This window comes from Macaca thibetana, chromosome 12, assembly GCF_024542745.1.
Source record: "Macaca thibetana thibetana isolate TM-01 chromosome 12, ASM2454274v1, whole genome shotgun sequence".
Lineage (NCBI taxonomy): Eukaryota > Metazoa > Chordata > Mammalia > Primates > Cercopithecidae > Macaca > Macaca thibetana.
In genome coordinates, this window is record NC_065589.1 from 56,419,533 (window position 1) to 56,445,802 (window position 26,270).

Sequence of the window (26,270 nt, forward strand, 5' to 3'; positions counted from 1 at the left end):
AGGTCGCGCATCCGATAGGCCCTTTCCAGATGGCAACAGGCCTGAGGATGAATCTGGGCGAGCTGGTTGAGTCCATGCGTTTGTGCTTCCTCTCAGTCAACTTTCGCTTACCATGGGGCAACTCTTGTCTATCGTCGCCTCAACTGGAAACTTTTCCTGCCGGCTCAGTTAATGGTCCCCTGTACCATCCCCATCCTGAGTGACTACTGAGCAGCCGCAGGGACTCGGGGTTGCTCCGTGACCACGTTACTCAGTTACCTTCTTGTTCCTTGGAGAGGCGGAGCTGAATGGCCCGTGAGTGCAGTGTACTTCAGATTCCTGTGAAGGATTATGAAAAAAATGGAAAAAGTTAACTTTCATTTGAAGAGCATCTGAGATGGCGTCCCAGATAAGGAGGCACTTGAACCCCTTAGAAGTACTGTATTAAGTTATTTTGAGACTTATGTTTTATTTATTTATTTTATTTATTTATTTTTTATTTTAAAATAAAAAAAAGAAATATGTTTTTAAAAAGTTATAATTTATAGATGAAAGGGTAGGGCTTTAATACAGTTTTTTTTTGGTTTTTTTTTGAAGATGGTAAACCAGGAATTGAGTACTAAAGTTTAAAGAAAAAAAAAAAAAAAAAAAAAAAAGTTATTTTGAGACTTTAGGAGAGTGCCTAGGTGATTCCTAAATATTCCTTTATAATGTGAAAGTAACCAAACTTAGTTTGAACTTAAAGTACTTGGTAGCTCCAGAAATTGCTTGGCACATTACACACACTATTTCATTTAGTTATCACAACGACACTTAGGTGGGAATTGTTACTGTTTTCATTTTATAGATGAAGCAGAGAAAGGAAGAAAGATACCCAAAGTTATACTAAGTACAGAGCCAGAAATTGTAATCTTGGCAGTCTAGCTTCAGCCTATATGCCTATTACCTAACATTACAAACTTAGATCCTGTTTGAAAAGGTACTTAAATGATGAATGGGACCCATTGATACTTGTACAAACCAAAATACTGTTTTTTTTTTAAATGTACAATGCTTAGCTGTTATTTTTAAAAATGATTATTTTTTATTTCTGTTAAGAAGCATTGTGGAACCAAGAATCATCTTTATAGATAAAAGTTTTTTATCTTTTTCATTAATTCGAATAGGGAGAAAATGATAAGCCCCCCTACTTAGTCAAATTGATTATTTACTTAGTAATTTTCTACGGAAGATAATGTCAAGGAACCCCAAGTATGTTGTGTGTGCGTGTGTGTGTAGAAGAAATGTGATAGCTACTAAAAAGAATTGTGTCGAGAATGATAGGTGTGTGTAGACACAATGTTTTTCATTTGGGCTCCTATTACAGGTTAATGGGTTCCCCCCTCTTTTACATATTTTCATCTTTATTTTTTGTTATTGTCATGGTTCTTGTCAGAGGATGAAGGGATGCAGCCAGCTCCCTCTTTACTTAGTATTATAATACATTTGATTATTTGGAGATCGTCTCCTTTGAGACTTTGTTTGCATATGGAATGTAGTTGTCTTAACTTCCTACTTTTAGTGCCTCAAAGATACCCTTTGGGTCTTTGATTTTGAGTAATTGTACTGATTATTATGAGGCAAATGAATTATAAGTAACAAATACGGGGAAGTTACAAAAAATCTAGAATCTCATAATGTTATGATAATGGCTCCAGTTTTCATGATTCATAGCTTCCTCTGCCTCCTTGTGACCTTTGCTTTCGTTTTTTTCCTCTGAAGTGTGGCCCTGGTAGAGAACAAAGATCCTTTCTTGCCTCAAATGGAAAATACACATTTCTGAATATAGTACATGCTCTCATAGCACTCTCCCTCATACATTATTTCTTCATACATTTTAGAAATAACGAAGTCCAACTCATTGAGTTCACTAGTTTTTGAAATAAGGTAAATGGTTTTTCCTGATCTCAAATAGCAAATGGAAGCAGGGCTGGGAATTTTATGTTTTCTACTGATATTTTTATTGACCTTACAATTCAAACGAAACTTTCACAAAACAGTGCTTAGAAGGCATAGTCCAAGGGTTACAATTCAAATACCCAAGAAAGCAGGGCTATAAACTTGAGCGTCAGGATGAGTGAAATACATTAGGAAGTTGTGGGAACAGTGTTAAACCTGAGGTAAATACCCACCATAAAAGACCTAAAAGAAAAACTGCCAAACCTGACTGCTTTCATTTGGTGGACAGGCTGTGAATTTACTGCCTTGGATATAGCCATTTGGATATCTTTACATCTATTGGAATGTATCAGATGTAATAGATTAAGGCAGTAGATTTTGTACTGAATAGAAATTATTGTTTGCTATCCAGCATTCTAATGTCCTTCTGTATAGGAAGGAAGCCCTTCTTACAGAAGGAAGCCCTATGCCTAGGGCTTTTAATCTCAAGAAAATGAGAAAGACTACCTTTCAAAGTGTAGGAATTTTTCAGGGCATTAGAATGCATGTATGGTATTACCAGTCCAGTGGTGGCAGGCCAGTGTGGCAAGATCCATACATGTCCTTACTTCATTCTTTGCTATTATTTCTTGCTTCTTTTGTTTTCCAAGCCTGATTTTCCAAGCTTCCTATAGATTCTGTGAGGAATATTTCCATAAACACATTTGAAGACATAGCTAGAAGGTATGTCTGCAAGCCAAGAGAGAAGCCTCAGAAGAAACCAAACCTGCTGACACCTTGATCTCAGAGTAGTAGCCCCCAAAACTATGAGAAAATAAATTTCTGTTTTTTAAGCCACCCAGTCTGTGGTACTTTGTTATTGCAGCCCCAGTAAACTAAGACAGCCTCATTAATAACAGACCAAACTATGCTATGGGTGGTAGGCAGAGACAAGACTACTAGTTTGTCTAAGTACATTTTTGTCATAAGGACAGGCCTAATTTTGCCATATAAATTGTTGATCTGTTTTATGGGTTGAGGCAGTACATATTAGGAAGTATTTTGATTTAAATAGTGAATGCTTCAAAATTCTGACAGGTAGTCAGTCTCCTTTAATACTTTTTTTCCCTCTGAATTAAGATATTACAAAAGATTTGCCAATGTTTCAGTAAAGCTTATAAAATGTCTTTTACCTTGTCAGTTTGAATTTCAATACTGTAAACTTTCACTCCAGCCTACACTGACACAAAATTTTCTTAAGTGGGTGACTTAAGTGCGTGAATTCTCTGTTTCTATTTGAAATATTTCTTGGTGCCATTATGATAATAGTTATTATGGCATTTGTCAAGAAACCAAGATGTACGATTTCCAAATATTTTTTGCCTCATTGACACTGAAATTATTAACAATGATTTAAATCAACCATGTCATTTCCCTAGTAATAGTTTTCTAATGGCTTTTTATGTCTTTCTAAATGCAGTATAAGGGATTCCACATCTTCCTTAGCGTATAACATCTGCTTTTTATCTTCTGTTATTTCAGTTCTTACTCCTCATTTTAGGCCAGCTTTTCCTATTCCCCACCTTCATATTCCCTCGCTAATTTTATATGCCTTAGAACTTTTCATAGTCTTATGTATGAAAATTATTTCCTTCCTACTTCACTATCCTATTTCAGGGCCCCATTTTTACTTGGACTATTGCAAGTGCCTCTTGTTTCTCTTGATCTAATTTCTTCAATGTATGGTATTACCAGTATTACATACCAGTATGTATGGTAATACATACAAAATTCTGTGAGACAGGTCTTTCCAGCAACAGATTATTCTGGAAGTCCTGGAGGGGGCCAGCAGTTGTCACTAGCAATTATAATTTCTTCACAACACATTACTCCAAAAGTAAATTTTCTAATATATGAATTTGATAGTGTCCCCCTATTTTGTAACTTCTTTGAAGACCTCCCATAGACATATATATAGGTTTTAATTTGCATTGATGATTATTCTATAGCTACAATAGTTAATTTTCCTGTAATAAGCATAAACATTTTTCATACATTTATATAGTCTTAGAAGACAAAATCAAAACCCTGTAAGGAATTTTTTTTCTTCTCAGTAACTTTGTAAACTGAGACGATATTTTATTCTGTTTTCCCATAACACATTGCATATTTTCTTAAATATAGGTGCTTAATAAATGTTTATTTCAGTGGTTCTCAAATTATGCTCATATGAAAGAGTTCAGTAGGTTGGACTAAGATGATCGACTAAATTGAATGATGATGTATTTCTAGTTAACAGAAAAATATGCATTTTTTTCAATTTTAAGCTTTTTTCCCTCATAGTCATTCTTAAAAAATTAGTAGATTGCTAGCGTTTTTCAGCTAGCAACTTAAAAAAAAAGAAACAGTAATGGATCATATATTTCATGTGACTGAAAAACCTGTGTATTCAAAATAATGTGGGGACATTTATGTAAAATATGGTCTTATGTTACAGTCTTTTTGGTGAAATTAAGTTTATTAATATATTTTAAATTTTCCCATATGACACTGCAAGTTCCAGGTATTTGCTACCTGAAAACATTTCAGAACTACTGTTTTAATGGATTGAATACCATCTTACCTTATAGCTGGATTTAGTGTCATTTATCCTTGAATCTTAAAACCTTTGAAGTAGGAAAGTTGTTCCTAAAAGAACTATCAAATTAGTTTCTTATTTTTTCTTATGAAAGCTAATTTTCTATTTCTTTTTTATAGCACACTGTATAAAAGGTCATGTTTTAGAGTCAAAATATGTGGGTTAAATTTCTTCCCTTCCACTTATATAAGTGACTTTAGGCAAATTGTTGGACACCTGTAAGCTTTACTCTTCTTATATATGAGGAATAATACTGTTCCTAGCTCATAGGGCTATTGGAAGGATGAAATGATACAATGCATGTAAGTCACTTATTAGAGTACTTGGGACATGTAAACACATAATTAGTGGATACTACTATATAATTCAGGTCATAGTGTAAAGAAGCAAATAATTCAGCATTGATACATTAATTTCTAAATGAGCTTACTCCAGTAAATATGGAGAATATAAAATCAAGAGATTGGGTGACTGAATGTGGGAGCTGAGGGGAAGAAGTCAGAAAGTAGAAGAGGATCCAGGTGGCAAGCATGGGCAAGCGATCAATGTGGGTGCTAGGGAGGTTACGTAGGCCATGATTGGAATGTGTGGCCAGGGCAAGAAATAACATACCTAGTTTTGGCTCTGCTGAATTTATGGTCCTAGTGGGTCATTTATGTGGCAAAATCCAACGGTATATATTTGACTTGTAAACTCAGAAGAGTTTAGAACATGGGGGCCAATGGGAATGGATTACTTTGAGAAAGATTGTAGAGAGTCAAAAAAGAATAAAAATGTGAGGAACAATGTTTAAAAGGTAAATACAGAAAAATAAGTTTAGGGAGGAAAGTGAAAAGAGGCAACTGTGGCAGGGACCCTAGGGAGAAGAAACTTTCGGGTAATAGAGTATCAACAGGGCCTGGTAATTTTGCTTTGAGTTGGCTTAAAAAATACGGCTACTTACTTATTCCAAATTAGGATGAATCATACTGGACATCCAATTTAAGACATGGCTATCTGAAACGAGTGTATATTTCAAATTCTATTGACCTATATTTCTTTTCTTACATATGTGGATACTGTCATCTGCTGATAACTGGCATTTTTGAAGGGTCTTTTTTGTAATTATGACATTGTATTTAAGGTATTGTTGCTGTTGTTCCTTTTTTGGGTATATTCTTCCTACAGGTCTCCACGTGGCTGGCTCATTTTCATCCTACAGATACCAGCTCAGGTGGCAATTCTTCTAAACAGTTATCCCTGACCACTACATCTAAACAACTTCTACCCTCTGACCCTAGTTAATATCTATGCCATCACATATTTCACTCCTTTAATTGTAGATTTATCTTAATTTGTAATTACTTTGTGTTTTTATGTCTTCATTTCTTACTTGGGTGTCTCTTGTCCCAGAATATAAGCTTCATGGGAGCAGGAACCTTGGCCCTCATCAGGTGCCTAATGCAACCTGTGTCTTAGAGCTCAATAAATGTGCTTTTAAAAATGAGTGATGGCTGCTGGGCGCAATGGCTCGCACCTGTAATCTCAGCACTTTGCGGGGCCGAATGTGAATCACTTGAGGCCAGGAGTTCGAGACTAGTTTGGGCAACATGGCGATACCCCGTCTCTACTAAAACCACAAAAATTAGCCAGGCCTGGCAGCACATGCCTGTAATCCCAGCTACTTGGAAGACTGAGGCACGAGAATAGCTTGAGCTAGCTAGGAGCGGGAGGTTGCAGTGATCGGAGATTGCACCACTGCACTCCAGCCTGCGCAAGGAGAGAGACTCGGTCTCGGAAAAGAAAAAATAAAGAAGATAGCTGAGAACTAGAGCTGACTGAGAGTTCTTGCCCCATTTGTGCTATAAGAGTATATATAGTTTTGGTATTTATCTTATATTTTGAATATGAATTTAACAAAAGCTTCTGTGCCAAGAGGTTATGATCACTCTGATACTTCTGGGGATTTTTCCGATAATAATAGTGATGTGCTATTTGTCCCTAAGTCTAAGATTATACAATAAAGGAACAAAATTAATAGATGGCGCTTATAAGGATAAATGTCTTTAACTAGGTGTATGCATACGTTTGTAGGCACCTTTTCTTTGAGTTCACCTGATGATACCTCAGCTGCTTATCATGGAATGTGGGTTTGTAATAGTGGGGAATACGAAGTGCGCAATGTGGAAAGGAAAACGTTCCTAATATATTTATGTGTGCTGTGGACTTGAAATAGCACTTTGTCTTCTTCAGTGATGCAGATTAACAACACAAAATGAGAATAGATTTCAAAAATTCTGTGAGACAGGTCTTCTCCGGCAACAGATTATTCTGTAAGTCCTAGAGGGGGCCAGCAGTTGTCACTAGCAATTATATTTTCTGAATTAAATAGTGGAAAACAGTCTGAAATATTTATTCATGTTCATACAAAGACAAAAGGACAAAATGTTTGAAACTGAATCAGTCCTAAAATCATTCACGAAGTATAGGTTAACAACGATATGCCATCAGTATATGCAAGATAATGTGGAACCATAGTGGATGAAATGACTTCCCACCTAGGGAAGTCAGAGAGAGCTTCGTGAAAGAGGTGCTGTTTGAACTCTGGAAATAGGAGTTTCCCTAGCAGAGCAGAGAGTAGTGGGTATTGCAGGCAGAGGAAATAGCATGTGCAAATATGTGAATGTGTGAAAGTACATGGCATTTTCAGGGAATGACAATGATTTGGTGAAAATTTGTCGAGACATTTGACGAGATGAAGCTAAAACATATTAGGATCAGATTTTAAAGGGCCTTATATATCATTTTAAAGAGCTTGGACTCTTTAAACTGGTTATTGGTGGGCTATTCAAGGTTTTTATAGAGATATATGATCTCAGATCTATATTTTAGCCAAGAGAAATCTGACAAAATAAATTAGAATGGGGAGAGACGAGACAGGAAAATCAATTATTAGGCTACTGCAGTAGAGTTGGAGAGGAATGATGACAGCGTGTACGAAGATGGTAATGATGATGAGAAGAAAATAAATTGAGAGTTATTTAGAAGACATAAACAGTAGGGATAAATCCATATCAAGGGATATGAGAGGTAAGAAGGAGAAGTAGGAATTGAAGATGATTCATGTTTTCTAACATGGGTAATTGGGTTGAAGATATAAAGAGCCAAATTGGAGCAAAGGAGAAGAAAAACAGAAGTTTAGTTTTGGACAGGTTGTACTGGCTTTCTAGGTGAAGATGTAGGATAAGCAGTTGAAAATACAAATACGGGTTTGGGAAAGGGATCGAGGCTAGAAACTGATTTTAGATTCATCTATAATATAGATGACAATTGAAACAATGGGAATAGTTGAGAACACCCAGGAAAGGTGTATAAGATGATAAGAGGACAGAGGTAAGACCCTTAAGTAACAGCAACATTCAGGAAATAAAATGTAGAAGTTTGTGGTAGTATAAAATACGTTCATAAATTAATTGATACTCTTAAGAGGTGGAGCTTAATTCTCCTTTTTAGTGTTGGGCTGGATTTAATGGCTTACTCCCAATAAATACAATTAAAGCAGAAGTAACAGTGTATAATTTCTATGGCATAAAAAGTACTGTAGCTTTCTCTGTCTCTCACTCGCTTGCTTGCTTTCTCTGTCTCTCTCTCGCTCTCTCTGTCTCCCTCTCCCTCATTGTTCAATCTGGTGAAATCTATTTGTCATGTTGTGAAAATACTCAAGCAGCCTGTGAAGAGATCCATGTGGTGAGGAGCCAGGGCTTCTTGCTAAGAGCCAGTGAGGAACTGAGACATCTGTAAAAAGCTAGTGACAGACTAAGACCTTTACCAACAGCCACATGGGTGAACCATTGTGAAAATGAATCCTCTAGCCCCACTGAAGGCTTTAGATTATTATGGCCCCAGACATTATCTGACTGTAACCTCAAGACAGACTCTAAGCCAGAAGGGTGTTTTCCCTTTCCCCCAAGACATTTCTAAATTCCTGACCAACAGAAACTTTGAGATAATTAATGTTTGCTGTTTCAAGCTACTAAGTTATTGTCTATTTAATTGTTATTACTATTATTTTTTGAGATGGAGTTTTGTGCTTGTTGCCCAGGCTGGAGTGCAGTGGTGCAATCTCCATTCACTGCAACCTCTACCTCCCGTGTTCAAGTGGTTCTCTTGCCTCAGCCTCCAGAGTAGCTGGGATTAAAGGCTTGAGCCACCAAGCCCAGCTAATTTTTATATTTTTAGTAGAGACGGGGTTTCGCCATGTTGGCCAAGCTGTTCTTGAACTTTTGACCTCAGGTAATCCACCCACCTCGGCTTCCCAAAGTGCTGAGATTGCAGGCATGAGCCATGGCACCTAGCCCTGTTAAATTATTTTAACTTTTATTTAGGTTTAGGGGTACATGGGCAGGTTTGTTATACAGGTAAACTCGTGTCATGAGGGTTTGATGTATAGATTTTTTGTCATCCAGGTACTAAGCATAGTATCTGATAGTTACTTTTCCGGATTATCTCCCTCCTGCTACCCTCCAATCTCAAGTAGGCCCAGTGTCTGTTGTTACCCTCTATTTCTATTGGTTCTCATTATTTAGCTCCCACTTACAAGTGAAAACATGTGGTATCTGGTTTACTGTTCCTACATTAGTTTGCTAAACATAATGGCCTCCAGCTCCATCCATGTTCCTGTAAAGGACATGATCTTGTTCTTTTTTATGTCTGCATAGTATTCTATGGTGTGTATGTACCACAAGTTCTTTATACTGTCTGCTGCTGATGGGCTTTTAGGTTGATTCCTCGTCTTTGCTAGTGTGAACAGTGCTTCAGTGAACATTCACGTGCGTGTGTCTTTGTGGTGGAACAATTTATATTCCTTTGGGTATATACCTAGTAATGGGATTGCTGGGTTGAATGATAGTTCTGCTTTTAGCTCTTTGAGGAGTCATCACACTGCTTTCCACAATGGAACTAATTTACACTCCCACCAACAGTGTATACACATTTCCTTTTCTCTGCAACTTCACCAGCATTTTTTTCTGACTTTTTAATAAAAGCCCTTCTGACTGGTGTGAGATGGTACCTCATTGTGGGTTTGATTTGCACTTCCCTAATGATCAGTGATGTTGAGCTTTGTTCATGTGCTTGTTTGCCACATGTATGTCTTATTTTCAAAAGTGTCTGCTCATGTCCTTTGTCCATTTTTTAATGTGGTTGTTTTTGCTTGTAAATTTGTTTAAGTTCCTTATAGATGCTGACTATTAGACTTATGTCAAATGCATAGTTTATAAATATTTTCACCCATTCTGTAGGTTCTCTGTTTACTCTGTGTATAGTTTATTTTGCTGTGAAGAAGCTCTTAAGTTTAATTGGATCCCATTTGTCAATTTTTGCTTTTGTTGCAATTGCTTTTGATGTCTTTGTCATGAAATCTTTGCAGGTCCTATGTCCAAAGCAGTATTGCCTAGGTTGTTGATATGGTTTGGCTGTGTCCCCACCCAAATCTCACCTTGAATTATAATAATAGCCACATGTCAAGGGCGGGGCCAAATGGAGATAATTGAATCATGGGGATGGTTTAGCCCATACTGTTCTCATGGTAGTGAATAAGTCTCACGTGATGGTTTTACAAAGGGGAGTTCCCCTGCACAAGCTGTCTTGCCTGCTGCCATATAAAATGTGACTTTGCTCTTCATTCATCTTCTACCATGATTGTGAGTCCTCCCCAGCCATGTGGAACTGTGGGTCAATTAAACCTCTTTCCTTTATAAACTTCCTTTATAAACTGTCTTTATTAGCAGCATGAGAACAGACTAATGCTGTTGTCTCCTTGGGTTTTTATAGTTTTGGGTTTTACATTTAAGTCTTTAATTCATCATGAGTTAATTTTTATATATGGTGTAAGGAGGTGGTCCAGTTTTAATCTTCTGCATATAGCTAGCCAGCTATCCCAGCACCATTTATTGAATAGGAAATCCTTTCCCCATTGCTTGTTTTTGTCAGCTTTGTTGAAGATCAGATGGTTGTAGGCATGCACGCTTATTTCTGGGCTCTTCATTCTATTCCATTGGTCTGTGTGTCTGTTTTTGTACAAGTACCATGCTGTTTTGGTTACTGTAGCCTTGTAGTATAGTTTGAAATTGGATAACATGATGCTTCCAGCTTTGTTCTTTTTGCTTAGGATTGCCTTGGCTATTTTGGCCCTTTTTTGATTTCATATGAATTTTAAAATAGTTTTTTTCTAGTTCCATGACGAATGTCATTGGTAGTTTAATAGGAATAGCATTGCATCTATATATTGGCTTGTGCAGTATGGACATTTTGATGATAGTGATTCTTCCTATCCATGAGTGTGGAATGTTTTCTCATATATTTGTATCACATCTGATTTCTTTGAGCAGTGTTTTATAATTTTTATTGTACAGACCCTTTACCTCTCTGGTTAGCTGTATTCCTAGGTATTTGATTCTTTTTGTGTCAAGCCACTAAGTCTTAGGATAATTTGTTACACAGTAATAAATAATTAACACGAAGACACTGAAGAAGAAAAGACAAGGAGTAGAAGGGAGATAAGGAAAGAGAGTTGTGTTGAGAAAACGAAGAAGAAAGAGTTTTCAGAAGAGAAATGGTGTCGAATGCTGCAGGAAAATGATCTTGATACAACTGAAGAAGCCCTTTGGGTGTGGTTAGAAGGACACTGGTGGCTTAAATGAGATCAACTTGATTGGAGTTGGTGGTGATGGAAGCCGTATTATAATGGCTAGATAAATCAAATAGAATGTGGGAACAGTAAATATAAATGACTTAAGGATATTGGCAGTTAAACAAAGTAGATTGTGGGAATGACAAAAAGTAGGAAAAGATACATTTAAGATGGTGGGGAAGCTTGAATGTGTTTATAGATTGAGAGGTTGAAGGCATCCTAGATGCAGAAATTGTAACTGAATTATTGACAAAGCACAATCAGGGAGGTGAAAGAAAAGATAGAGAACATAGAGAGAGGTGTTCTCCTTTGGAAAGTGGAGAAAGTACCAGTCTCTGTGAGATAAGAGGAAATAGAGTATGAATTGACAAAAATATAGATATTTGTAGGTAGATATAAGCAGAGGTGAGTTTCTGTCAACAGTTGACTGTTTTTATTTTTTGAAGTGGTCATTGACTAAAAGTAAGGGGGCAGGGATTGTAGTAACTTATGAACTTACTGGGATGCATTCTGAGCCCATGTAAAATCATCTTTCCCTCCTTTTGATCTATCTTTCCACAGTACCTTTTCTCTCCTTTCCTTTCATCTCCTATTGAGTACTGCTAGAGAAAATCATCCTAATTGGTGTTTTTGATGTATTTAAATATATCCTTTTCTATGTGTTCTTGTGAGAAAAGGACTTTTTAAAAAAGGAATATACTACTTTTATTAGAGGAAAAACATTTTTGTTACTTCATTGAGGCCTGCAGAATGGTGTGGAGGAAGTAACACGTTGATTCATGACCGAATGCCTTATTGAATAATATAGCCCAATTTTCTGTGCGACTTTCTGACTCCTATTTATTACAGAAGATAAATGGCCTGCTGACTCACAGTTTATTACCTGACTTACCTGCAGTTTTTTTTTTCTTTTAACCAGCTACAATAAACGTACAAGTAAATTGGAGGGAGAACTGGGATATATTAATTCAAATATCAAGTGCAAACAAGACCCGAAAATCTACATAGCAAATGGTATCCTGCAGTTAATGGTCTCCTTTTCACATTGTGGGGCAAAAGTAGCACATACAGATTTGGAAAAGCCATTGTGTAAAAGGAGACTAAATAAATGCAGCAAACTTTATTTCATGGCTTTGATCAAGTTATTAACTTCCTATGGAAATGTAACAGATCCTCCAAATGGAATACATTTCCGATGAAAAATCAGGGAAGTTTTTCTGACATTTATGTGCAAATCCAATTTGTAATTCGTGTTTTACTGCCATATGTCAAGGCTAAAAATCAAGATACACTTTTTGTCGGTTAAATAGAAGGAAGTTTTTAAATTGCTGTAATATGAAAAATAGTTTTAATGTCTATTTGTGATATCTTTTCCTGGATAACTACAAGAATCATATAATGAGTTAAATGTTTCAAGGTGTATTCACACGTCTTACCTAATATGAGTTCCGAAAACCTGGTTTTGATGGTGTAGTTATGATAATCTCTGTTTTTGTTAGAAAACTGAGGCTTACATTAATTGTCTAGACTCACTTTTTAAGTAGAAGAGCCAGGACCCTCTTCCTACTTCAAAGTCCAGGTTTTTAAATCATTAGGTAGCACAGACTTTACTAGTGTTTGGTTTTCAGTTTGACCAGTATTTATCAACTTTCTTCTTGATACTCTGCTTGATATACCTTAGGGAAATTGTTTTTTTAAAAAAGTGATTAACTTATAACTGCAAAAATTTTTGTTTTGTAGTTTTAAATTAACTTACAAAAGTATGTATTTTTCTGTCCATAAAGTTAATTTATTAAAAAAAAACTCCAGTTTTTGCATACGATATTAACTTGAGATATTAGTAAGACATAACAGTCAATTTTGCTTATTTCAGATGTTAAATTTCTTAATATTAAAAACATCATTTTTACTATGTAGGAACTGTGATTCATCGTTTTTACCAAAGGGAGTGGGGAGTAATTTTCTTTCTTATTTGTATGGCCAAACATTTTCTATACATAATTTAAACAATTCTTAAAATGATCTCCTTCAGCAAGATTTTTCAATTGCCTTTTTTTTTTCCCCTCAAAGTCGTCTCTGGCAAACACTGCATGACATCATATTTATTATCAAATCAATCAAGTATTGTCTTCTCATATTTTACCTGCCTGAGTCTTAAGTTTTGGGTTTTATCCATATTTTTTTTTCCTGAAGAAATCTTATTTCCTCTCATGGCTTTATTTAATAACTGCATGTAGGTGGTTCAGAAATGATTACATGTAGACTCCTTGGTTTGATTCCTGAAGTAGCAGCTCCTATTGAATCAGTGCCACTTGCCAGAGTCTTAAATGTGCTCAACCTTTATGAGCTATTCCAAATGGTAGTGAAGCCTTCTCAAATAGCGTTAGTTATTTTGCTTTTTATAGTCTCACATAATTTGTTCCTATATTTGCATTATAGGTATTGTATGCCATCTATTTTCCTATTTATCTCCCTCATCAGACTGGTTCCTCAAGGGTCGAGGGCCCATGTCAGAGTCACATCTGCTTCTCCTCTCCTCTTATAGTAACTGGTACACACACATTCAATCCATACATTCATTGAATAAATGAGTGTTGAGCAACTATTCCTTTTGTATTAGTTCTCAATGGCAATGTAATGAATTCCCGGAAACTCATTGGTTTAAAACAACAAACATCTATCATCTCATACTTTTTGTCTGTTAGAAATCTGGTCTGGCTGGGTGCGGTGGCTCATGCCTGTAATCCCAGCACTTTGGGAGGCAGAGGCAGGCGGATCACGAGGTCAGGAGATCGAGACAATCCTGGCTAACATGATGAAACCTCGTCTCTACTAAAACACACACACACACACACACACACACACACACACACACACACACACACACACACATATATTAGCCGGGTGTGGTGGCGCATACCTGTAGTCCCAGCTACTCGTGAGTCTGAGGCAGGAGAATGGTGTGAATCCGGGAGGTGGAGCTTGCAGTGAGCTGAGATTGCGCCACTGCACTCCAGCTTGGGTGACAGAGAAAGACTGCATCTCAAAAGAAGAAAAAAAGAAAAAAGAAATCTGGTCTTGGCTTACTGTGACTTCTGGCTGCAATCAAGGGGTTGCCAGGGCTGTGATCTTATCTGAAGGCTTGAATAGGGGAAGATCCACTTCTAATTTCACTTGAGTGGTTGTGGACAATATTCAGATCCTCATGGACTATTAGACTATCTTAATCCATTTTCCAGCTGTTTTCTATTAAGAGAGACATTAAAGAGATTTGAAAAGTTGTGAAACAATGTTACCTTTCTTATTACTTTACTTTTCTGGAAAATATAGTTATTTTTCATAAGATATGCTATTATGTAAATAGAAGTATACTAAACATGTCAACCTATTTAATAGGTTTACTATTGTTACTTTAAAATGGATATTAATGAAACTTTTCAGAATTAATTTCTAATATGGCAAGGATTGAGAGATTAACTCTCATAAACAGAAGCTCTTTGGTTTCCCAATATTTTTAAGAGTTCAGAAAAAATGGTCATGAGAACAAGTTTAAGTGCAGCTGTTATAAATGGTAAGCAACGAGTTGATCTCATAGCCTGGGTGACTGTTCTCATTTGAGCAGGCCAGGTTTGTCTGTCTGTCCTGAAGAGGTAAAAAAAAAACTTTAGGTCTACTTCCCTTGTTTGCAGAGGCAGAGCCAATTTTCATTACATAGGTAGTCTTAGTCTATTGCTGCTGCTGTAACAAAACACCATAGACAGGTAATTTATAAATAATAGACTATAACATAAATTTATTTCTCACAGTTCTGGAGGCTGGGAAGTCCAAGGTCAAGGCACCAGCCTCTGGTAAGAATTTGCTCTTTGCTTCCAAGATGGTGCCTTGTTGTTGTGTCCTCACATGGCAGAAGACACAATGCTGTGTCCTTACATTGCAAAAGAGATGGAAGGGCCAGACAACTCTGTGAAGTCTCTTTTATAAGGGCATTAATCCCATTCATGATGGCAGAGACCTCATGACTTAATTACTGCCCAAAGGCCCAACCTCTAAATACCATCAGCTTGGGGTTTAAATGTCTGTATTTTGGAGGAATACAGACATTCAGAGCATAGCAAGTGTTCTTATCAAAGTCATGCTTGTGGTCTTTCATTGTGTGGTTAAGATCAGTGTTGTACTGCAGCTTACTATTTGACTTTTGACATTTTTTGTAGCTAGTATTGGTTCATAAAAGTGGATTGATAAATTTTCAGAAATTGTGTGCCCCAGCCATGAAAAAGCCATTATTAAAAAACTAAATTATTCAAATGTACAAGAAAATAATTTGTATTGTTAACAAAGGTAATGCATATCAGCATTATCCATGCTCTTGAGGTTATGTCTATTGTATCTGTGTAGTAGAAATATTACATAATTATGTGCTACTGCACATCTCTTTCCAACTCTGTGCTCAGTGATGTCAAATGGTTAGCTTGAAATCAACTGCAATGGGAACATTTACAACATGGAAACAGGCAAATCCTACAAATTAGAGTTATTTTTCCCTCCTCTTTCCCACAGAACTCGTTGGTTAACATACCACTGAATATGATCATTTTTTGATACATTGAATTTTGTTCCTCTGATGTTTATACTCCCCTTCATTACTGGTAGAAAATTTTGTCTTCTTTCTCAAGACAAATTTTTATTACTTGATAGAAAGGAGATGTTGCTTGCTAATAGCTTGCCTTCTTGGATTTTGTTTAATGGAGAGAGCTTCTGAAAAATATTCAGGATAGAGGAGAAAGATGAATTCCTTTGATGGAAATGAGTGAGGGAAGATAAATTCCCCAAAACTGAGACTAGAGCTTTATGACTACCAAGAATAGTGGTGATCCACGCTATATTCTCTGACAGTACCCGCAGGAACTGGCAAGACAGTTGAGTGGTTTAACTTTGTGTTTCTCCTGGGCCCAGGGCAACGGGACTCCCTGCTTTGACAAATATTCCTGCACTGCAGTTTGACATGGGATAAGCGGAGCTGTCTTCCTTTAGGGACTGACTGTATTAGTCTGTTTTATATTGCTTAAACAAAATACTTGAAACTGGATAATTTGTAAAGAAAAGGAATTTATTTCTTATGGTTGTGGAGGCTGAAAAGTCCAAGGTTGAGGGGCTGCATCTAGTGAGGGCTTTCTTACTGGTGGGGGCTCTCTGCAGAGTCTCAAAGTGACACAGGGTGAGGGTGTTGAATGTGCTAACATGGTAGCTCAGGTCTTTTTTCCTTTTCTTATAAGGCCACTAGTTCCAATCCCATGATAACCTATTAATCCATTTACCTTTTAACCCATTGATTCATGAATATATTAATGTATTTATGAAGGCAGAGCCCTCATGACACATTCACCTCTTAAAGGACTCACCTGTCAACACTGCCACTTTGCGGATTCAATTTCAACATGAATTTTGGAGGGTACAACTATTGAAATTATAGCAGGGACTAAGTGACCTTGGAAAATGAGATATCAAAGGAGAACATGATAATGCAAGATGAAAGGATGCTTGTGACCTCTTAGGACCTAGGTTGAATTTCCTGCTGGCCTGTGTGATGGGCACTTGGAGTTGGAATTAATTTGATTTAAGTAAAATAAAAGAAATTTGATATTTCTTGCATACCTGTTTATAGTTGAAAATACCATTCATACCTATTTTATCCATGAGAGTTCTCCAGGGAAATAAAATTAATTAATTAGTTTCTTTAGTTTTGGATTGCTTCATGTGTTTTTGGGGGCTGATGAGTCTGAAAATGTGTAGGGCAGACCAGAAGGCTGGAAATTCAGGCAAGAGTTGATAATGCAGTCTTGAGTCAGAATTTCTTCTTCTCTGAAAAACTTTGGTTTTGCTCTTATAAATCTTTTATTATTATGGTTACCTGTATATTTGCTTTTGTCACCATAGACAAAATAAAAAGGATATCAAAATGTCCACAAGGAAAAAATAGGAAGAATAAAAACATCAAGCATTTGCTAGTGCCAAGTTTTGTAAACTAAAATTCTTTTAAAAACAGATTTTTTAAAAAACAAAATTGTATTTACTTAAGGTATACAGCTTTTTTTTTTTTTCAATAGCTTTTGGGGTACAAAATGGCTTTTTGTTACATGGGTGAACTATATGGTGGTGAATTCTGAGATTTTAGTGTACCCATCACCAGAGTAGTGCACATTATACCTAAAGTGTGGCTTTTTATCCCTAGCCCCCTTCCCACCCTCATACTTTTGAGTCTCTGAAGTCCATTGTGTCACTCTGTATGCCTTTATTTACTCATAGCTTAGATCCCACTTATAAGTGAGGGCATGTGGTTTTTGTTTCCAGTCCTGTGTGACTTCACTTAGAATAATGGCCTACAGCTCCATCTAAGTTGTTGCAAAAGACATTATTTCGTTCCTTTTAATGGCTGAGTAGTATTTCATCGTGCATATATACCACATTTTCTTTATCCACTCATTAGTGGATAGGCATTTAGGTTGGTTCCACATCTTTGCAATTGTGAATTGTGCTGCTATAAACATATGTGTGCAAGTGTGTTTTTCATATAATGACTTTTCCTTTGGGTAGATACCCAATAGTGGGATTGCCAGATTGAATGACTGATCTGCTTTTAGCCATTTAAGGACTCTCCATACAGAAAAACAGATTAATTCTTAAACATTCACAAACTTTTTTTCTCTAATTTTATAGAAATCTGCTATAACTGTTTCATGTGCTGTCTGTCTTTTTCTCATTCCTCTTATTCCCCCAGCATTTTTTTTTAAAAACACTGAATAGTTGGTATTTGAAAAACTTTCCGTCAATCGGGAAAAAATAATTCTTATAGACAAGGAGACATGCTATTATATTTGGAATAAAATTGAAAGCAAAATTATATGAATTAATTGATGTTACAAAGGGACATAAATGGATTGTTTATTGCACCTTTCTTTCTGCGGCCACTGCCAAGGTCCTTTTGTTCTTCATAATAAGACAAAAATAAAAGTTTAATCAATAGGAATGAGCTTGGTTCCAAGATAAGAGTTAACCTTGGATTTGAATGATTCTATTGATTTGGCGTTATGAACCTGAGGCAGGATTTCATCTAAGGATTGGGGTGTACTTTAGTTTAAAATGAATGCTCCTTAAGTTGTTGGCAAATAGACTGGAATTGCCAATAAACTTGGCTGAGATGGGCTCAAACAATAGCTAAGCTCATAGAAAGATAATAACTCAGATAAATATAGGAGTCAGAAAATGTTCCCTTTAAAAAAACCTTTCTACACTGTAATTATCAAAATAAATATCACCAGTTAATGAGAAGTGAAGCTAACCAAAATACCTCAAGGACACTTATGACCTTCACTGTGGAAAATAGGAGCATAGTCTTAGTTTTTTCTTTCCCTTAAGAACTATATTCTTCTTTTTACCTACTCTCACTTTCAATTTCTATAATCTAAAACATCAAATATAATCTAAAACATCAAATTCACCTCCAAGAAAGTCATGGTTTTGGCAACTTCTTAACTTCTTAAATACCTTGTTTAAGAGGTTCTGACCCTGAAACCTTAGACAATGACAGTGGTTAGTTGATTAGGCATAGGGGTGTGGAGGGCAGGGGGAAGACTACACAAAACATTGTAACCTCACACCCAGGCCTCCCTCCCCTTCCCCAATTCCCCATTTGTCACACCACCTCATTGTAGATCTAGTTCAGCCAACGAAATAATCAGCTTATTGCAGAGGGAAGGAAGTTTACTACTGGAAATAATGCAGGTTTGTTTTAAATGTTTTGATGAAGCTCCCTGAGGTTTTAATTCAAGTTGTTAGTATATTCTATTTTGTTTTATTTTATTGCCTGCTAGAGGTTAGGGATGCAATGTTGAATAAGGTGTGGCCCCTATTCTTAATTTAATAGTAGATCTAGACGTGAAGTAGTTACTATACAACATGTTAAATTCTGTAACAGAACTCTGCAAAGTGTTCTGAAACTATAGTGCCAAGAACCACTAACTCTGCCTTAGGGTAACAAGATATTAATTGAATATAAAAGTAGGTCTTACAGTATTTTGGAAATGTGTTGACATAGTAAAAACTAATTTAAGGGAAAAAAGGCCTCTTCCAAAAATAAGAAGCCAAAATGCAAGGATATGAGAAAATAGATCAATTGATCTAATATCAGCAGATACAGGTAGGTATAACAAAAATGAGATGTGTAACACCCTATAATTACAACATGCAAATGAGGAAAGCCTAGGTGTGCATCTTTGCAATCCCTGGTCAAGAGAAGAAACATAGCTGGGTGAGGTGGCTCATGCCTGTGATACCACCAGCATTTTGGGAGGCCGAGGCAGGTGGGTCATCTGGGGTGAGGCGTTTGAGGCCAGCCTGGCCAACATGGCGAAAACGTGTCTCTACCAAAAATACAAAAATTAGCCGGGTGTTGTGGCATGTGCCTGTAATCCCAGCTACTCAGGATACTGAGGCAGGAGAATCACTTGAGCTTGGGAGGCAGAGGTTGCAGTGAGTTGAGATCATGTCACTGTACTCCAGCCTGGGTGAAGGAGTGAGACTGTCTCAAAAGAAGAAGGAGGAGGAGGAGGATGAGCAGCAGCAGGAGGAGCAGGAGCAGGAGCAGCAAAGAGAGGAGCAGTTTTTGATTTTGTTTCTTTTTGTATGGATACATATATTTAAGCCTGCACATTTGAGAATTTTTTGGTTACTACAAACCTATGGCACTCTCACTGACTCTGATGAAGTCAGTATAGGTAATCACAAGAATACCAAGCCATGTTGCCACATTTATTCTCCTAGTCAGTGTCAATGAATAGAAGAAACACTTAATTGGAGGGAAAAAGCAAAAGCTATACAAGGAGACAACAGAAGGAAGTGAGAAAAGTTCATAATAGAAGTAGCCTTTTCCAGGTGTGCAAGCAATGAAAAGTGTATTCCAGGAAAAGCAAACTGTAAGTGCAAAGGCTCAGGAGCCTAGGAAGATTATGGTGAATCTGATGAACAGGAAGTTGACTGAAGGAGCTAGAGTTGCAGCCATCATCTCCAGAGTCATTGGCAAAGCTACAGGGCATGACGTTTTATACATCACTACTCTTTGAACTAATCTTCAACTTGATAAATTGGGTCAAGACTGTGTATGAATTTTGGGAATTCAAGGGAGCAGAGTGAAGTCTCTGATACTAGATTAATTTTTAGATCATTCGAAGATCTGTTTAGAGGTCCCAAAGTAGGTATATGAGCTCACAGGGATTGGCTTTATCTCTTCACTTGTCCTGGTTTTCTTTTACTGGTACCCATTTGTCTCTTCACTATTAGAAGCCTCTTGACTTTAAGTGCCAAAATAGCACTAAATAAGAAGAAATAAGAAGATGCATCACTGCTTTAAATTCAAAAGAGCTCTGGGTTGAAGCTATTATAATTTACATAGCACAGCTCAATCGAGAAGTTTATATTAAATTTGATATGATTTCCTTGTTTTTATTTCTGTTTCCATTATGTATGCTATGATAAAATGCATGCCATAGTAAACTATATACTATAATAAAGTTGTGGTTTTCATTGCTGATTTTGATTTCTTATGATGAATATGTCTTAGATAAAAAAAGAAAAACCAATGATATTCTAACACAAAAAATAAAGTTACAAAAAGTTCAAATCTTAAGTTTTCTACTGTTGCAAAACATTACCACAAACTTAGCAGTTTAAAATGTCATGCACTTATTATCTCTCAGTTTCTGTGGGTAAGGAATCCAGGCACAGCTTAGCTGGGCCCCTGCTCCGGGTCTTACAAGGCTGCAGTGAACCTGTCAGACAGAGCTGCAGCCTCATCTGAGGCCTGCCTCCTCTTCCAAGCTCACTGGTTGTTGGCAGAATTTGATTTCTTATAGCTGAAGGACAGATTCCTCAAATCCTGGAGGCTGTCTGACATTCCTTGCCATGTAGCTCTCCCTACAACATGGCAGTTTGCTTCTTATAGGCCAATAGGTGAGTGTCTGCTGCTGCTTTGAGTGTCTTTTAAGAATTCATCTGATTAGGCCAGGCCCCATCCAGCATAATCTCCCTTTTGATTAACTCAAAGTCAGCTAATTAGAAACCTTAATTACATCTGCAAAAATCCCTTTACCTTTGCCATACAATATACCCTCATTGAAGGGAATGATATTCCATTCTATTCACAGAAACCGCCTACCCCAGTGGGGAGGTATGAAAGGATGTGGACCAGTGGAAGCCATGTTAAAATTTTGTCTACCATATGTTAATCATATATTACATACATTTTTTTCCTATTCTCACAAAGACACTGAGAAATTTTTTTACCTTAATAATATTTAAGCCTTAGATTCTATCACAGCACTATCCAATAGAAATATAAACCACAAATGTGAACCATATATATAACTTTAAAATTTTTAGTAGCCAAATAGGAAAAAAAGAGAGCAACAGGTGAAATCAGTTTTAATATATTTTATTTAATAAATATAGCCAGAATATTATCATCTCAACATGTAACCAATATAAAACATTATTAGATATTATGTATTTTTTTTTTAATACAAGGTCTTTGAACACCACATCTTCATTTTTGGCTGGCTGCACCTCAAGTACTCAATAGCCCAAGGGGGCTCTTGGCTGCTGAGTTTAACTGCACATGGCTATCTATCACATGCCTTTTCTCTTTTTTTTTTTTTAAACTTTTATTTTGGGTTTTAGGGTACAAGTGAAGGTTGGTTACATAGGTAAACGTGTCACAGGGGTTTGTTGTGCATATTACTTCATCACTCAGGTATTAAGCCAGTCCCCAGTAGTTATCTTTTCTGCTTCTCCCCCTTCTCCCACCCTGTCCCATCAAGTAGACTCCAGTGTCTGTTGTTTCCTTTTTTGTGTTCATAAGTCCTTATTGTTTAGCTTCCACTTATAAGTGAGAACATGCAGCATTTGGTTTTCTGTTTCTGCGTTAGTTTGCCAAGGATAATAGCCTCCAGCTCCATCTATTTTTCCCAAAAGACATTATCTCATTCTTTTTTATGGCTGCATAGTATTCCAAGGTGTATATGTATCATATTTTCTTTATCCAATCTGTTATTGATGGGCATTTAGGTTGATTGCACGTCTTTGCTATTGTGAATGGTGCTGTAGTGAACATTAATGAGCATGTGTCTTTATGATAGAATGATTTATATTCCTCTGGTATATACCCAGTAACGGGATTGCTAGGTGGAATGATAGTTCTTCTTTTAGCTTTTAAGGAATTGCCATACTGTTTTCCACAATGTTTGAATTAATTCACACTTCCTCCAACAGTGTGTGAGTGTTCCCTTTTCTCCACAACTTTGCCAGCATCTGTTATTTTTTGACTTTTGAATAATAGCCATCTGACTGGTGTGAGATGATATTTCATTGTGGTTTTGATTTGTATTTCTCTAATGACCAGTGATGTTGAGCTTTTCTTCATATGCTTGTTGGCTGCATGTATGTCTTCTTTTGAGAAGTGTCTTTTCATGTCCTTTGCCCACTCTTTTAGGGGTTATTTTTCTCTTCTAAATTTGTTTTAAGTTATTTATAAGTTACTTATAGATTTGTAAGATGCTTAGTTTGCAAATATTTTCTCCCATTCTGTAGGCTGTCTGTTTGCTCTGTCAGTAGTTTCTTTTGCTGTATTACGTGCCTTTTCAACAATATCCACCAGGTGTCACAACAAGTTTACAGCTCTAAAGCAGCACATCAACCCCGTTCTTCTCTTGGTGACAAGAGTTAGGATTCTCTTTGTATTCACGTATTTTCTACTTTCCACATATTTGGTATTTCACTTGAAATTTTTTCCTGGATAATTAAGAAATTAAGCAATGTGAAGTTTACTACTTAAATAATCAAATTTGAATTCAAAACTACTTGTATATCTGATACACCATTCCTTAATTTTTCTGTAATTTCATCCTAGATGATCTGCCTGGTGAGAAGGCAAATAATTGTGAATTACATGAGCACTCAATACTTAACAAAGTAATAATAATTATTTTAAAGTTAGATCATTTCAGATACCCAAGGAGTTTTCATAACCTCAGAAGCAGTTAAATGGTTTTCTTTTTACCATCTCAAATTGTTTAATAGAATATACTAAAATAGAAACCCAAAGGTTTAAAAAGTAACAAAATGTTCTGTTACAAAACTGCACACTATTATTGCAATCTACTAATTGCCAAAGGAGGTTTCTACTTCTTACATACACAGTGAGCTCTGATGGGAGTATAATGTTTGCATTTAATCACAGTTATTAATTTACATTTGCTTATTTGTAGGTTGTGGTACAATTTCCTTTTATATGACAGAAACGCTGCCTTTGTTTTTAATATTTTTTGGTTTTAACTTTTACAGTCTTTCACGTTAGGTATCTTCTAGGTAAAATTAAGTATAATTTAGGGACTGAGTCTTCTCAAATACTTTCTTCTTTTAGAAAATCATTAATTTATAAAATTTAAGAAAGTATGTATAGATGCCATACAGAATGAATCATGAATGGAGAGAAGATTGAAATGTGAGTTTTTATCACTAACTTCTCTAAAATGAGTATAGTTTAGTTTTATATCAATAATTATATCAATAATTAAGCTTTCTCTTTGTCCTATTAGTTTCAACCACATGGTATGTAAGATGATAATAAACTTGATTCTAGTGAGAAACCATAATTATTTATCTCTGAAGGATTTGTGCTGTCAATTAGGTTCAGAAGAAAGGAATCAGACTTGGCATCTTAACTCATATATTAAAGAGAGAAGTGACTAGTGTTGTAGCCATAACTATAGAAGATGGAAAAATCGTTAAGTGAAAGTGTGCAAATAATATTTTAAATAAAAACATAAAATCTAAAATTAGGATAATGTATATATTTATTTGCCTTCTGTTTGAATAAACCTTTTAAAAACACATCCAAGAAAAATTAACCACGTACGTAAGTCATATTTCAAAGTGAAATAATCAAATACATGCAATTAATATTTGTTTGCTGCTCAACTATTTACACGTTTTTTGGATTTCTTTTGTGAAGAAATTTTTGCAAAGGCTGAGGGTTTAATTTGTTTATTCTTTTTGAAGCACAATGCTCACATAGTCCAAGAGATGGCAGCCAATACCTTTTGTAAAACAAATGACTTGTGTTGATACTTCATCATGGCAAATGCAGGTACTTTATTTTAATAACATCAACACTGAAGCAATTATTAAAAGAATGAAAATTGCTGAAATTCTCAATGAAAATCACTGAAATTCTAAATTGCTAAATTCTAAATTCGAATTTTTGTATGTGTGCTTTAAAGGGATTGCTCAGAGTATTTTACAAGGTAAACTGAATAGATTTCTCTCTCTACTTTTTTTCCACTGTGTTCAGAGCCGTGGTTTCTGCCAGAAGATTAACCTAGATTTACTTATAGAATAATAGACTTAAAGAATAAATTGTAATATCAATAATTATTTCAGAAGCATTAAAATTAAATACATAAAATATTAATAACATCATTTATCAATAGAGTATTTGTCAGAACTGATGACTGAGTTTTTTTCTGGAATATCATAGTTACTTTTTTTGTTAGACTCCTAATTAAAATCAAGTCATTTTTATGACATATTGGAGGGATTCTTCACAATGTAAGAAAAGAAAAGCAAATAAAGTGAATATTTTATTTCTACATTTGTTTTAAGGAGGTATTTAAATTCTGAATATATTACATTGTGTAATATTAAGCTGCTTTGTTATGGGATTCTTCAGGCTAAGGGAAGGCATTAAGGAAAGCCACTGTCTTGTTTTAGGCTGTCTAATCAATTATAGTAACGGATGCAGGAACTCAGCTTTCCTAAATTCCAAAATTCAAATACAGAATCCTTTATATTAGTGTGTTAGGTTTGTAATGTTGTACAACAAATTTCCACAAAGTTTACTGCTTGAAAAAACAGCCATTTTCCCATACTTCTATAGGTCAGAAGTCTGACCACCGCTTAGCTGAAGGTCCCAGAAAGCTAAAATCAAGATGTTGTCTTGGCTGTCTTCTTGTCTGGAGCTCATGTGGTTGTGGCAAGATTTAATTTCTTATGGTTGTAGTACTGAGGTCCACATTTCCTTGCTGACAGTCATCTAGGGGCTGCTCTCCACTCCTAGAGGCCACCTGCATTCTTTGCCCTGTGGCCCCCTCTATATTCAAAGCCAGCATTAGATAATCTCCCTGACATGGAGTCCTCTGATGCTTTGAATCTCTTTTATCAGGAAGAACCTGTTTCCTTTTTAGGGCTCATGTGATTAGGCCAGACTCTGTGATTGTAATCTTTCTACTTTAAGGTCAACTGATTTGGGAGCTTAATTACATCTATATAATGCTTTCACACTAGCACCTAGGTTAGTGTTTGATTGAATGAGAGGTGTGTGTATATACCAGGGACCTGAAATCTTAGAATTCTGCTTACCACAACCAGACTGTAGATTGTAAATACCATTTTACTTAGAAAATACATAGACCTTTTCACATTGGAGTGGTTAATTCATCATTAGAGAGGGGCTTTATTCATTTTTTGGTGTTAATGCACCACTTATTTTCTAAGTAAGTTTGTTCATACCAATAGCTCACCAAAGAAAAGAGTGATAAAAAATAATCTGGAATGACCCATAAAAATAACTTGCAAATACAACTGAGGATTTGAGACCCCTAATCTTACAGATAACCAATTTTTAAAAGTTTTTTTCTAGTACCACTTTTGAACTACTGGGAATTTATGTCAAAAATAATGTCACAGGAAAACTTCTCCAGTACTTTTATAGTCAGATTTGGGAACAACTGTAATCTTAATATTATCTTATTTTAACTTGTCCAAGGTCCCTATTACCTAGTAGTACAGCCACAGCTAAAACTTTGCTTTCCGGACATTCAGGTCTAATTCTTTTTATACTGCCTACTGTGCCTGGTCTCCCATCAGTGGAAGATAAGGCAAATCTACATCTCTCCAAAGATTGCTATAAATGGATACTAAAGGACTGGCAAACTCTCACAACTACCTGTTACTGGTATA

The 26,270-nt window shown here is 36.0% G+C and overlaps 1 long non-coding RNA gene across 2 annotated transcripts in view; it reads left to right on the plus strand.

The window, feature by feature from the left end:
- Positions 1–42: 42 nt before the first annotated feature.
- LOC126932674 (uncharacterized) overlaps positions 43–26,270 on the plus strand; it is a 62,824-nt gene continuing 36,596 nt past the window's right edge. For both annotated transcript variants that reach the window (XR_007718275.1, XR_007718276.1), the window contains exon 1: positions 43–415. This is a non-coding gene — a long non-coding RNA (uncharacterized LOC126932674). The remainder of the gene's footprint in view (positions 416–26,270) is intronic.